This window comes from Nerophis lumbriciformis, unplaced genomic scaffold, assembly GCF_033978685.3.
Source record: "Nerophis lumbriciformis unplaced genomic scaffold, RoL_Nlum_v2.1 HiC_scaffold_188, whole genome shotgun sequence".
Taxonomy (NCBI): domain Eukaryota; kingdom Metazoa; phylum Chordata; class Actinopteri; order Syngnathiformes; family Syngnathidae; genus Nerophis; species Nerophis lumbriciformis.
The window spans coordinates 1-12,958 of record NW_027316677.1 but is presented as its reverse complement, the minus strand read 5'-3'; positions in this window follow the sequence as shown (position 1 = coordinate 12,958).

Here is a 12,958-nt window from a genome sequence, read left to right as displayed (position 1 = left end):
GGGACTTGTGGGACTCGAACCTGGGTGTGATTTTGGACCAAATTCGGGACTTTTGCCCACTTTCCCAACTTTTCTTGCCCACTCACAGTGCGCCTTTGCTGGGTGCGTTGTGGACATTGTAGGCACCCCGGAACCCTGGTGGAACGCGGCGGGACTTGTGGGACTCGAACCTGGGTGTGATTTTGGACCAAATTCGGGACTTTTGCCCACTTTCCCAACTTTTCTTGCCCACTCACAGTGCGCCTTTGCTGGGTGCGTTGTGGACATGTCAGGCACACTGGTGGAACGCGGCGGGACTTGTGGGACTCGAACCTGGGTGTGATTTTGGACCAAATTCGGGACTTTTGCCCACTTTCCCAACTTTTCTTGCCCACTCACAGTGCGCCTTTGCTGGGTGCGTTGTGGACATGTCAGGCACACTGGTGGAACGCGGCGGGACTTGTGGGACTCGAACCTGGGTGTGATTTTTGATCATTTCGTGGACTTTTGCTATGCATGCCTTCTCCCCGCTAGTTTGATGTGTGCTGCTGCAAAAGTTCCAAGAGGGCGTTTTTGCCCCCCTCCAAACTCCCTCTCTTTGTTTATAGTGCATATTTTCTGCTGGATCTACTCTCTATTTACTCCAAGGAAAAAAACTAGCCGGTCGCGGCAAATTTTTACAATCGGTCGCCAAACTACGGCACGAGGGCCGAACGCGGTACGCCGGCGTCCAAGATACGGCCCGGGGATTTTTTTGATTTTTTGGGCTTTTTTTGATTTTTTTGGACATGTTGGGCATCCCAGGACTCGGGTGCGACTGCAGGACGTGTGGGGCTCTAACCTGGGTGTGGTTTTTGGTCATTTTTCCGGACTTTTGCCCACTTTTCCAACTTTTCTTCCCAATCACAGTGCGCCTTTGCTGGGTGCGTCGTGGACATGTCAGGCACCCCGGAACCCTGGTGGAACGCGGCGGGACTTGTGGGACTCGAACCTGGGTGTGATTTTGGCTCAAATTCGGGACTTTTGCCCACTTTCCCAACTTTTCTTCCCAATCACAGTGCGCCTTTGCTGGGTGCGTCGTGGACATGTCAGGCACCCCGGAACCCTGGTGGAACGCGGCGGGACTTGTGGGACTCGAACCTGGGTGTGATTTTGGCTCAAATTCGGGACTTTTGCCCACTTTCCCAACTTTTCTTCCCAATCACAGTGCGCCTTTGCTGGGTAAGTTGTGGACATTGTAGGCACCCCGGAACACTGGTGGAACGCGGCGGGACTTGTGGGACTCGAACCTGGGTATAATTTTGGATCAAATTCGGGACTTTTGCCCACTTTTCCAACTTTTCTTCCCCACTCACAGTGCGCCTTTGCTGGGTGCGTTTTGGGCATGTGGGGGGCACCTCGGACTCGGGTGGGACGCGGCGGGACTTGTGGCACTCGTACCTGTGTGTGATTTTTGATCATTTTGTGGACTTTTCCCCAGACACTCTCCACTTGTCTACCCCACTTCCCCTGTGACTTTGCTGGGGGGGCGTTTCCCCGCTGTCCTTTGTAGTGTAAGGCTTACTTTTCTTTTTTTTCTGTCTGAAAATAGGGCCCCAAAAGGCCTCACACTCCCCGGGAAGACCTGATGGACGCCTCGGCGTCACTGAAACAGGCCAATCTGTCTGAAAATATGGCCCACGAAAGGCCTCACATTCCCCGGGAAGACCTGATGGACGCCCCGGCGTCACCGAAATAAGCCAAACTGTCTGAAAATAGGGGCTCCAAGGGTTCCCCACTCTTTCTGGCCCACAAAAGGCCTCTCATTCCCCGGGAACACCTGTAGGACTCCCCGGCGTCAAGGAAATCCGCCAAACTGTCTGAAAATAGGGCCCCAAAAGAACTGGAAATGATGCCTTTAATTTGGGGGGTGATGTCTTTAATTTGGGGGGTGCATTGGAGGCGGGAGTCCACTGGAGGGCTACACACCGTCTGAATATAGGGCCCCAAAAGGCCTGGAATTAATGTATTTAATTTGGGGGGTGCATTTGCAGCGGGAGTCCACCGGAGGGCTCCATTTCCCCACTCTTTTGTTGACATATGGCCACAAAAGGCCTCTCATTCCCCGGGAAGACCTGATGGACGCCCCGGCGTCACCGAAATAAGCCAAACTGTCTGAAAATAGGGGCTCCAAGGGTCCCCCACTCTTTCTGGCCCACAAAAGGCCTCTCATTCCCCGGGAACACCAAAAGAACTGGAAATAATGTGTTTAATTCAGGGTGCATTTGCAGCGAGTGTCCACCAGAGGGCTCCAATTCCCCAGCTATAGTCCTGGTACTCTAAAATGATGGCACTTAGTCAAATTTCCGCCTTTTTTTTGGACTTCCAGCGAGGAGAGGGACAATTTTGCGTTCCTGACCCAGGTGGAGGACCATAGCACGTCGGCCTTCTTAAAGGGACATCCTCCTAGGCACTTAGTCAAATTTACGCCTTTTTTTTGGACTTCCAGCGAGGAGAGGGACTAATTTTGCTTTCCGTACCCGGGTGGAGAACCATAGCAGGTCAGCCTTCTTAAAGGGACATCCTCCTAGGCACTTAGTCAAATTTCCGCCTTTTTTTTGGACTTCCAGCGAGGAGAGGGACTAATTTGGCGTTCCAGACCCAGGTGGAGAACCATAGCACGTCGGCCTTCTTTAAGGGAAATGCTCCTAGGCACTTAGTCAAATTCACGCCTTTTTTTTGGACTTCCAGCGAGGAGAGGGACAATTTTGCTTTCCTGACCCAGGTGGAGAACCATAGCACGTCGGCCTTCTTAAAGGGAAATGCTCCTAGACACTTAGTCAAATTTACACCTTTTTTTTGGACTTCCAGCGAGGAGAGGGACTAATTTTGCTTTCCGTACCCGGGTGGAGAACCATAGCAGGTCAGCCTTCTTAAAGGGACATCCTCCTAGGCACTTAGTCAAATTTCCGCCTTTTTTTTGGACTTCCAGCGAGGAGAGGGACTAATTTTGCTTTCCGTACCCGGGTGGAGAACCATAGCAGGTCAGCCTTCTTAAAGGGACATCCTCCTAGGCACTTAGTCAAATTTCCGCCTTTTTTTTGGACTTCCAGCGAGGAGAGGGACTAATTTGGCGTTCCAGACCCAGGTGGAGAACCATAGCACGTCGGCCTTCTTTAAGGGAAATGCTCCTAGGCACTTAGTCAAATTCACGCCTTTTTTTTGGACTTCCAGCGAGGAGAGGGACAATTTTGCGTTCCTGACCCAGGTGGAGGACCATAGCACGTCGGCCTTCTTAAAGGGACATCCTCCTAGGCACTTAGTCAAATTTACACCTTTTTTTTGGACTTCCAGCGAGGAGAGGGACCAATTTTGCTTTCCGTACCCGGGTGGAGAACCATAGCAGGTCAGCCTTCTTAAAGGGACATCCTCCTAGGCACTTAGTCAAATTTACGCCTTTTTTTTGGACTTCCAGCGAGGAGAGGGACTAATTTTGCTTTCCGTACCCGGGTGGAGAACCATAGCAGGTCAGCCTTCTTAAAGGGACATCCTCCTAGGCACTTAGTCAAATTTACGCCTTATTTTTGGACTTCCAGCGAGGAGAGGGACTAATTTTGCTTTCCGTACCCGGGTGGAGAACCATAGCACGTCGGCCTTCTTAAAGGGAAATGCTCCTAGACACTTAGTCAAATTCACGCCTTTTTTTTGGACTTCCAGCGAGGAGAGGGACAATTTTGCGTTCCTGACCCAGGTGGAGGACCATAGCACGTCGGCCTTCTTAAAGGGACATCCTCCTAGGCACTTAGTCAAATTTACACCTTTTTTTTTGGACTTCCAGCGAGGAGAGGGACTAATTTTGCTTTCCGTACCCGGGTGGAGAACCATAGCAGGTCAGCCTTCTTAAAGGGACATCCTCCTAGGCACTTAGTCAAACTTACGCCTTTTTTTTGGACTTCCAGCGAGGAGAGGGACTAATTTTGCTTTCCGTACCCGGGTGGAGAACCATAGCAGGTCAGCCTTCTTAAAGGGACATCCTCCTAGGCACTTAGTCAAATTTACGCCTTTTTTTTGGACTTCCAGCTAGGAGAGGGACTAATTTGGCGTTCCGTACCCAGGTGGAGAACCATAGCAGGTCGGCCTTCTTAAAGGGACATCCTCCTAGACACTTAGTCAAATTTACCAAACTTTTCTATAGAGCCCTGGTACTCTAAAATGATGACACATAGACAAAAAACCAAACTTTTCTCTAGAGGCCTGGTACTCTAAAATGATGACACATAGACAAAAAACCAAACTTTTCTATAGAGGCCTGGTACTCTAAAATAATGACACTTAGTCAAATTTCCGCCTTTTTTTGACTACTTCCAGCTAGGAGAGGGACTAATTTTGAGTTACGGACCCGGGTGGAGAACCATAGCACGTCGGCCTTCTTAAAGGGACATCCTCCTAGGCACTTAGTCAAATTTCCGCCTTTTTTTTGGACTTCCAGCGAGGAGAGGGACTAATTTGGCGTTCCGTACCCAGGTGGAGAACCATAGCACGTCGGCCTTCTTAAAGGGAAATGCTCCTAGACACTTAGTCAAATTCACGCCTTTTTTTTGGACTTCCAGCTAGGAGAGGGACTAATTTGGTGTTCCGTACCCAGGTAGAGAACCAAGGCACGTCGGCCTTCTTAAGGGGACATCCTCCTAGACACTTAGTCAAATTCACGCCTTTTTTTTTGGACTTCCAGCTAGGAGAGGGACTAATTTGGCGTTCCAGACCCAGGTGGAGAACCATAGCACGTCGGCCTTCTTAAAGGGAAATGCTCCTAGACACTTAGTCAAATTTACCAAACTTTTCTATAGAGCCCTGGTACTCTAAAATGATGACACATAGACAAAAAACCAAACTTTTCTATAGAGGCCTGGTACTCTAAAATAATGACACTTAGTCAAATTTCCGCCTTTTTTTGATGACTTCCAACTAGGAGAGGGACTCATTTTGAGTTCCGGACCCGGGTGGAGAACCATAGCACGTCGGCCTTCTTAAAGGGACATCCTCCTAGGCACTTAGTCAAATTCACGCCTTTTTTTTGGACTTCCAGCTAGGAGAGGGACTAATTTGGCGTTCCGTACCCAGGTGGAGAACCATAGCACGTCGGCCTTCTTAAAGGGAAATGCTCCTAGACACTTAGTCAAATTCACGCCTTTTTTTTGGACTTCCAGCTAGGAGAGGGACTAATTTTGCTTTCCGTACCCGGGTGGAGAACCATAGCAGGTCAGCCTTCTTAAAGGGACATCCTCCTAGGCACTTAGTCAAATTTCCGCCTTTTTTTTGGACTTCCAGCGAGGAGAGGGACTAATTTGGCGTTCCAGACCCAGGTGGAGAACCATAGCACGTCGGCCTTCTTTAAGGGAAATGCTCCTAGGCACTTAGTCAAATTCACGCCTTTTTTTTGGACTTCCAGCGAGGAGAGGGACAATTTTGCTTTCCTGACCCAGGTGGAGAACCATAGCACGTCGGCCTTCTTAAAGGGAAATGCTCCTAGACACTTAGTCAAATTTACACCTTTTTTTTGGACTTCCAGCGAGGAGAGGGACTAATTTTGCTTTCCGTACCCGGGTGGAGAACCATAGCAGGTCAGCCTTCTTAAAGGGACATCCTCCTAGGCACTTAGTCAAATTTCCGCCTTTTTTTTGGACTTCCAGCGAGGAGAGGGACTAATTTTGCTTTCCGTACCCGGGTGGAGAACCATAGCAGGTCAGCCTTCTTAAAGGGACATCCTCCTAGGCACTTAGTCAAATTTCCGCCTTTTTTTTGGACTTCCAGCGAGGAGAGGGACTAATTTGGCGTTCCAGACCCAGGTGGAGAACCATAGCACGTCGGCCTTCTTTAAGGGAAATGCTCCTAGGCACTTAGTCAAATTCACGCCTTTTTTTTGGACTTCCAGCGAGGAGAGGGACAATTTTGCGTTCCTGACCCAGGTGGAGGACCATAGCACGTCGGCCTTCTTAAAGGGACATCCTCCTAGGCACTTAGTCAAATTTACACCTTTTTTTTGGACTTCCAGCGAGGAGAGGGACCAATTTTGCTTTCCGTACCCGGGTGGAGAACCATAGCAGGTCAGCCTTCTTAAAGGGACATCCTCCTAGGCACTTAGTCAAATTTACGCCTTTTTTTTGGACTTCCAGCGAGGAGAGGGACTAATTTTGCTTTCCGTACCCGGGTGGAGAACCATAGCAGGTCAGCCTTCTTAAAGGGACATCCTCCTAGGCACTTAGTCAAATTTACGCCTTATTTTTGGACTTCCAGCGAGGAGAGGGACTAATTTTGCTTTCCGTACCCGGGTGGAGAACCATAGCACGTCGGCCTTCTTAAAGGGAAATGCTCCTAGACACTTAGTCAAATTCACGCCTTTTTTTTGGACTTCCAGCGAGGAGAGGGACAATTTTGCGTTCCTGACCCAGGTGGAGGACCATAGCACGTCGGCCTTCTTAAAGGGACATCCTCCTAGGCACTTAGTCAAATTTACACCTTTTTTTTTGGACTTCCAGCGAGGAGAGGGACTAATTTTGCTTTCCGTACCCGGGTGGAGAACCATAGCAGGTCAGCCTTCTTAAAGGGACATCCTCCTAGGCACTTAGTCAAACTTACGCCTTTTTTTTGGACTTCCAGCGAGGAGAGGGACTAATTTTGCTTTCCGTACCCGGGTGGAGAACCATAGCAGGTCAGCCTTCTTAAAGGGACATCCTCCTAGGCACTTAGTCAAATTTACGCCTTTTTTTTGGACTTCCAGCTAGGAGAGGGACTAATTTGGCGTTCCGTACCCAGGTGGAGAACCATAGCAGGTCGGCCTTCTTAAAGGGACATCCTCCTAGACACTTAGTCAAATTTACCAAACTTTTCTATAGAGCCCTGGTACTCTAAAATGATGACACATAGACAAAAAACCAAACTTTTCTCTAGAGGCCTGGTACTCTAAAATGATGACACATAGACAAAAAACCAAACTTTTCTATAGAGGCCTGGTACTCTAAAATAATGACACTTAGTCAAATTTCCGCCTTTTTTTGACTACTTCCAGCTAGGAGAGGGACTAATTTTGAGTTACGGACCCGGGTGGAGAACCATAGCACGTCGGCCTTCTTAAAGGGACATCCTCCTAGGCACTTAGTCAAATTTCCGCCTTTTTTTTGGACTTCCAGCGAGGAGAGGGACTAATTTGGCGTTCCGTACCCAGGTGGAGAACCATAGCACGTCGGCCTTCTTAAAGGGAAATGCTCCTAGACACTTAGTCAAATTCACGCCTTTTTTTTGGACTTCCAGCTAGGAGAGGGACTAATTTGGTGTTCCGTACCCAGGTAGAGAACCAAGGCACGTCGGCCTTCTTAAGGGGACATCCTCCTAGACACTTAGTCAAATTCACGCCTTTTTTTTTGGACTTCCAGCTAGGAGAGGGACTAATTTGGCGTTCCAGACCCAGGTGGAGAACCATAGCACGTCGGCCTTCTTAAAGGGAAATGCTCCTAGACACTTAGTCAAATTTACCAAACTTTTCTATAGAGCCCTGGTACTCTAAAATGATGACACATAGACAAAAAACCAAACTTTTCTATAGAGGCCTGGTACTCTAAAATAATGACACTTAGTCAAATTTCCGCCTTTTTTTGATGACTTCCAACTAGGAGAGGGACTCATTTTGAGTTCCGGACCCGGGTGGAGAACCATAGCACGTCGGCCTTCTTAAAGGGACATCCTCCTAGGCACTTAGTCAAATTCACGCCTTTTTTTTGGACTTCCAGCTAGGAGAGGGACTAATTTGGCGTTCCGTACCCAGGTGGAGAACCATAGCACGTCGGCCTTCTTAAAGGGAAATGCTCCTAGACACTTAGTCAAATTCACGCCTTTTTTTTGGACTTCCAGCTAGGAGAGGGACTAATTTTGCTTTCCGTACCCGGGTGGAGAACCATAGCAGGTCAGCCTTCTTAAAGGGACATCCTCCTAGGCACTTAGTCAAATTTCCGCCTTTTTTTTGGACTTCCAGCGAGGAGAGGGACTAATTTGGCGTTCCAGACCCAGGTGGAGAACCATAGCACGTCGGCCTTCTTTAAGGGAAATGCTCCTAGGCACTTAGTCAAATTCACGCCTTTTTTTTGGACTTCCAGCGAGGAGAGGGACAATTTTGCTTTCCTGACCCAGGTGGAGAACCATAGCACGTCGGCCTTCTTAAAGGGAAATGCTCCTAGACACTTAGTCAAATTTACACCTTTTTTTTGGACTTCCAGCGAGGAGAGGGACTAATTTTGCTTTCCGTACCCGGGTGGAGAACCATAGCAGGTCAGCCTTCTTAAAGGGACATCCTCCTAGGCACTTAGTCAAATTTCCGCCTTTTTTTTGGACTTCCAGCGAGGAGAGGGACTAATTTTGCTTTCCGTACCCGGGTGGAGAACCATAGCAGGTCAGCCTTCTTAAAGGGACATCCTCCTAGGCACTTAGTCAAATTTCCGCCTTTTTTTTGGACTTCCAGCGAGGAGAGGGACTAATTTGGCGTTCCAGACCCAGGTGGAGAACCATAGCACGTCGGCCTTCTTTAAGGGAAATGCTCCTAGGCACTTAGTCAAATTCACGCCTTTTTTTTGGACTTCCAGCGAGGAGAGGGACAATTTTGCGTTCCTGACCCAGGTGGAGGACCATAGCACGTCGGCCTTCTTAAAGGGACATCCTCCTAGGCACTTAGTCAAATTTACACCTTTTTTTTGGACTTCCAGCGAGGAGAGGGACCAATTTTGCTTTCCGTACCCGGGTGGAGAACCATAGCAGGTCAGCCTTCTTAAAGGGACATCCTCCTAGGCACTTAGTCAAATTTACGCCTTTTTTTTGGACTTCCAGCGAGGAGAGGGACTAATTTTGCTTTCCGTACCCGGGTGGAGAACCATAGCAGGTCAGCCTTCTTAAAGGGACATCCTCCTAGGCACTTAGTCAAATTTACGCCTTTTTTTTGGACTTCCAGCGAGGAGAGGGACTAATTTTGCTTTCCGTACCCGGGTGGAGAACCATAGCACGTCGGCCTTCTTAAAGGGAAATGCTCCTAGACACTTAGTCAAATTCACGCCTTTTTTTTGGACTTCCAGCGAGGAGAGGGACAATTTTGCGTTCCTGACCCAGGTGGAGGACCATAGCACGTCGGCCTTCTTAAAGGGACATCCTCCTAGGCACTTAGTCAAATTTACACCTTTTTTTTTGGACTTCCAGCGAGGAGAGGGACTAATTTTGCTTTCCGTACCCGGGTGGAGAACCATAGCAGGTCAGCCTTCTTAAAGGGACATCCTCCTAGGCACTTAGTCAAACTTACGCCTTTTTTTTGGACTTCCAGCGAGGAGAGGGACTAATTTGGTGTTCCGTACCCAGGTAGAGAACCAAGGCACGTCGGCCTTCTTAAGGGGACATCCTCCTAGACACTTAGTCAAATTCACGCCTTTTTTTTTGGACTTCCAGCTAGGAGAGGGACTAATTTGGCGTTCCAGACCCAGGTGGAGAACCATAGCAGGTCGGCCTTCTTAAAGGGACATCCTCCTAGACACTTAGTCAAATTTACCAAACTTTTCTATAGAGCCCTGGTACTCTAAAATGATGACACATAGACAAAAAACCAAACTTTTCTCTAGAGGCCTGGTACTCTAAAATGATGACACATAGACAAAAAACCAAACTTTTCTATAGAGGCCTGGTACTCTAAAATAATGACACTTAGTCAAATTTCCGCCTTTTTTTGACTACTTCCAGCTAGGAGAGGGACTAATTTTGAGTTACGGACCCGGGTGGAGAACCATAGCACGTCGGCCTTCTTAAAGGGACATCCTCCTAGGCACTTAGTCAAATTTCCGCCTTTTTTTTGGACTTCCAGCGAGGAGAGGGACTAATTTGGCGTTCCGTACCCAGGTGGAGAACCATAGCACGTCGGCCTTCTTAAAGGGAAATGCTCCTAGACACTTAGTCAAATTTCCGCCTTTTTTTGATGACTTCCAACTAGGAGAGGGACTCATTTTGAGTTCCGGACCCGGGTGGAGAACCATAGCACGTCGGCCTTCTTAAAGGGACATCCTCCTAGGCACTTAGTCAAATTCACGCCTTTTTTTTGGACTTCCAGCTAGGAGAGGGACTAATTTGGCGTTCCGTACCCAGGTGGAGAACCATAGCACGTCGGCCTTCTTAAAGGGAAATGCTCCTAGACACTTAGTCAAATTCACGCCTTTTTTTTGGACTTCCAGCTAGGAGAGGGACTAATTTGGCGTTCCGTACCCAGGTGGAGAACCATAGCACGTCGGCCTTCTTAAAGGGAAATGCTCCTAGACACTTAGTCAAATTCACGCCTTTTTTTTGGACTTCCAGCTAGGAGAGGGACTAATTTGGTGTTCCGTACCCAGGTAGAGAACCAAGGCACGTCGGCCTTCTTAAGGGGACATCCTCCTAGACACTTAGTCAAATTCACGCCTTTTTTTTTGGACTTCCAGCTAGGAGAGGGACTAATTTGGCGTTCCAGACCCAGGTGGAGAACCATAGCACGTCGGCCTTCTTAAAGGGAAATGCTCCTAGACACTTAGTCAAATTTACCAAACTTTTCTATAGAGCCCTGGTACTCTAAAATGATGACACATAGACAAAAAACCAAACTTTTCTATAGAGGCCTGGTACTCTAAAATGATGACACATAGACAAAAAACCAAACTTTTCTATAGAGGCCTGGTACTCTAAAATAATGACACTTAGTCAAATTTCCGCCTTTTTTTGACTACTTCCAGCTAGGAGAGGGACTAATTTGGCGTTCCGTACCCAGGTGGAGAACCAAGGGACGTCGGCCTTCTTAAAGGGACATCCTCCTAGACACTTAGTCAAATTCACGCCTTTTTTTTTGGACTTCCAGCTAGGAGAGGGACTAATTTGGCGTTCTGTACCCAGGTGGAGAACCAAGGGACGTCGGCCTTCTTAAAGGGACATCCTCCTAGGCACTTAGTCAAATTCACGCCTTTTTTTTGGACTTCCAGCTAGGAGAGGGACTAATTTGGCGTTCTGTACCCAGGTGGAGAACCATAGCATGTCGGCCTTCTTAAAGGGACATGCTCCTAGACACTTAGTCAAATTTACGCTTTTTTTTCTCCTTTTGTTTTGGTGACTTGACTTCCAAAGCCCGAGCGGGGGCCCCGCGGCCCCCGGCTCCATGGTGTTGTCGTTGGCCTAGTTTGCACTAGTTTCCAGGGCTCACCGCGTGGAGGTCGACAACTTGAGCCCCATGGTCTCTCCCCGTGGCGGGCCTCCTGCCCGCCTGGTACGCCGGCAGAGGGCCGGCACGCGGAAGGTGTGGTCTCGTCCCGCACGCGCGAGACGCTTCACCCCCCTCCGGGCGGCCCTCAGGCACTTACGAGAAAACCCCCGGGAAACGGGTTGCTCAATCCCTTCCCGGGCGCCGGTGGGGACGTTCACCGGCCGTGTGTCTCTCTCTGACCCCCCAGGCAATTCCCCCCTGCATCAACCACCTTCCTCATGGCCGGCGTAATGCACCCAACACCGGCGGCTCGGCCACCCCCCTCACACGTGCAGCAAACCCCCCCGAAAGGGGGCGCGTCACGGCGGTAGACCGACCAAACCGCTAGTATGAAGCACCGCTTAAACCATGGATCTAGTGGGTATGGATAACGAGAGCGAATAGCCCGCGGCAGTTTCCCCAGTAGCACACGTGTCCAACACCATCCAGTCCTTACCATGCCATGCCAAGGGAGCGGCGGAGAACGGGCAGAAGCCCGCCAGCCCCACACCTCAAGGCCCCGATTTCCTTCTCTTAGAGGCAGACCCAACTTGTTCGATCGTGGGCGCGCGGCGCGCGGAGCTTACCTGCCCGCCACCCCCGTGGCCGGGGGCTCGTAACAGGGGTCACTCCGCGCGCCCTCCGCACGCGCAGCTTACCTGCCCGCCACCCCCGTGGCCGGGGGCTCGTAACAGGGGTCACTGCGCGCCCGCAGCTTACCTGCCCGCCACCCCCGTGGCCGGGGGTTCGTAACAGGGGTCGCCGCGCGAGCGCAGCTTACCTGCCCGCCACCCCCGTGGCCGGGGGCTCGTAACAGGGGTCGCTGCGCACGGGGTGCGCTCACAAAGGGGTGGGGCTCACCCTGCCCGCCACCCGTCGCGCGCGTAACGCGGACTGCCCGAGACGCGAGGTCCACCGGCAGCCGCGCCCGCACACGCGCTGGGCTCGTAACAGGGGTATTGTCCCGAAGGTGCTCTGGTCCGTGTTATTATTATGCGGAGCTTACCTGCCCGCCACCCCCGTGGCCGGGGGCTCGTAACAGGGGTCACTCCGCGCGCCCTCCGCACGCGCAGCTTACCTGCCCGCCACCCCCGTGGCCGGGGGCTCGTAACAGGGGTCACTGCGCGCCCGCAGCTTACCTGCCCGCCACCCCCGTGGCCGGGGGTTCGTAACAGGGGTCGCCGCGCGAGCGCAGCTTACCTGCCCGCCACCCCCGTGGCCGGGGGCTCGTAACAGGGGTCGCTGCGCACGGGGTGCGCTCACAAAGGGGTGGGGCTCACCCTGCCCGCCACCCGTCGCGCGCGTAACGCGGACTGCCCGAGACGCGAGGTCCACCGGCAGCCGCGCCCGCACACGCGCTGGGCTCGTAACAGGGGTATTGTCCCGAAGGTGCTCTGGTCCGTGTTATTATTATGTCAGCACATGAGGAACCTTCTCATGGCGTCCATATAAATATTAAGGCAAGACTACCACGCCTCCAGTGGCCAGAGCTTGCCGGTCTCAGATTACCACAGCTTAAGGGGCCCGGTCCCCGTGTGGTGCCATTTATATTGTTGTTTTGAGGGGCCCGATCCCCCTTCAGCTACCTCATTAGAACCAGTCCAGGCACCCGAACACCATCCTTAGAATCCCGTATGGGTTTTCGTTCTGATAAATGCGCGCATCCCCGTCCAGGGTCAGCGCTCGTATGCATGTATTAGCTCTAGAATTGCCACAGTT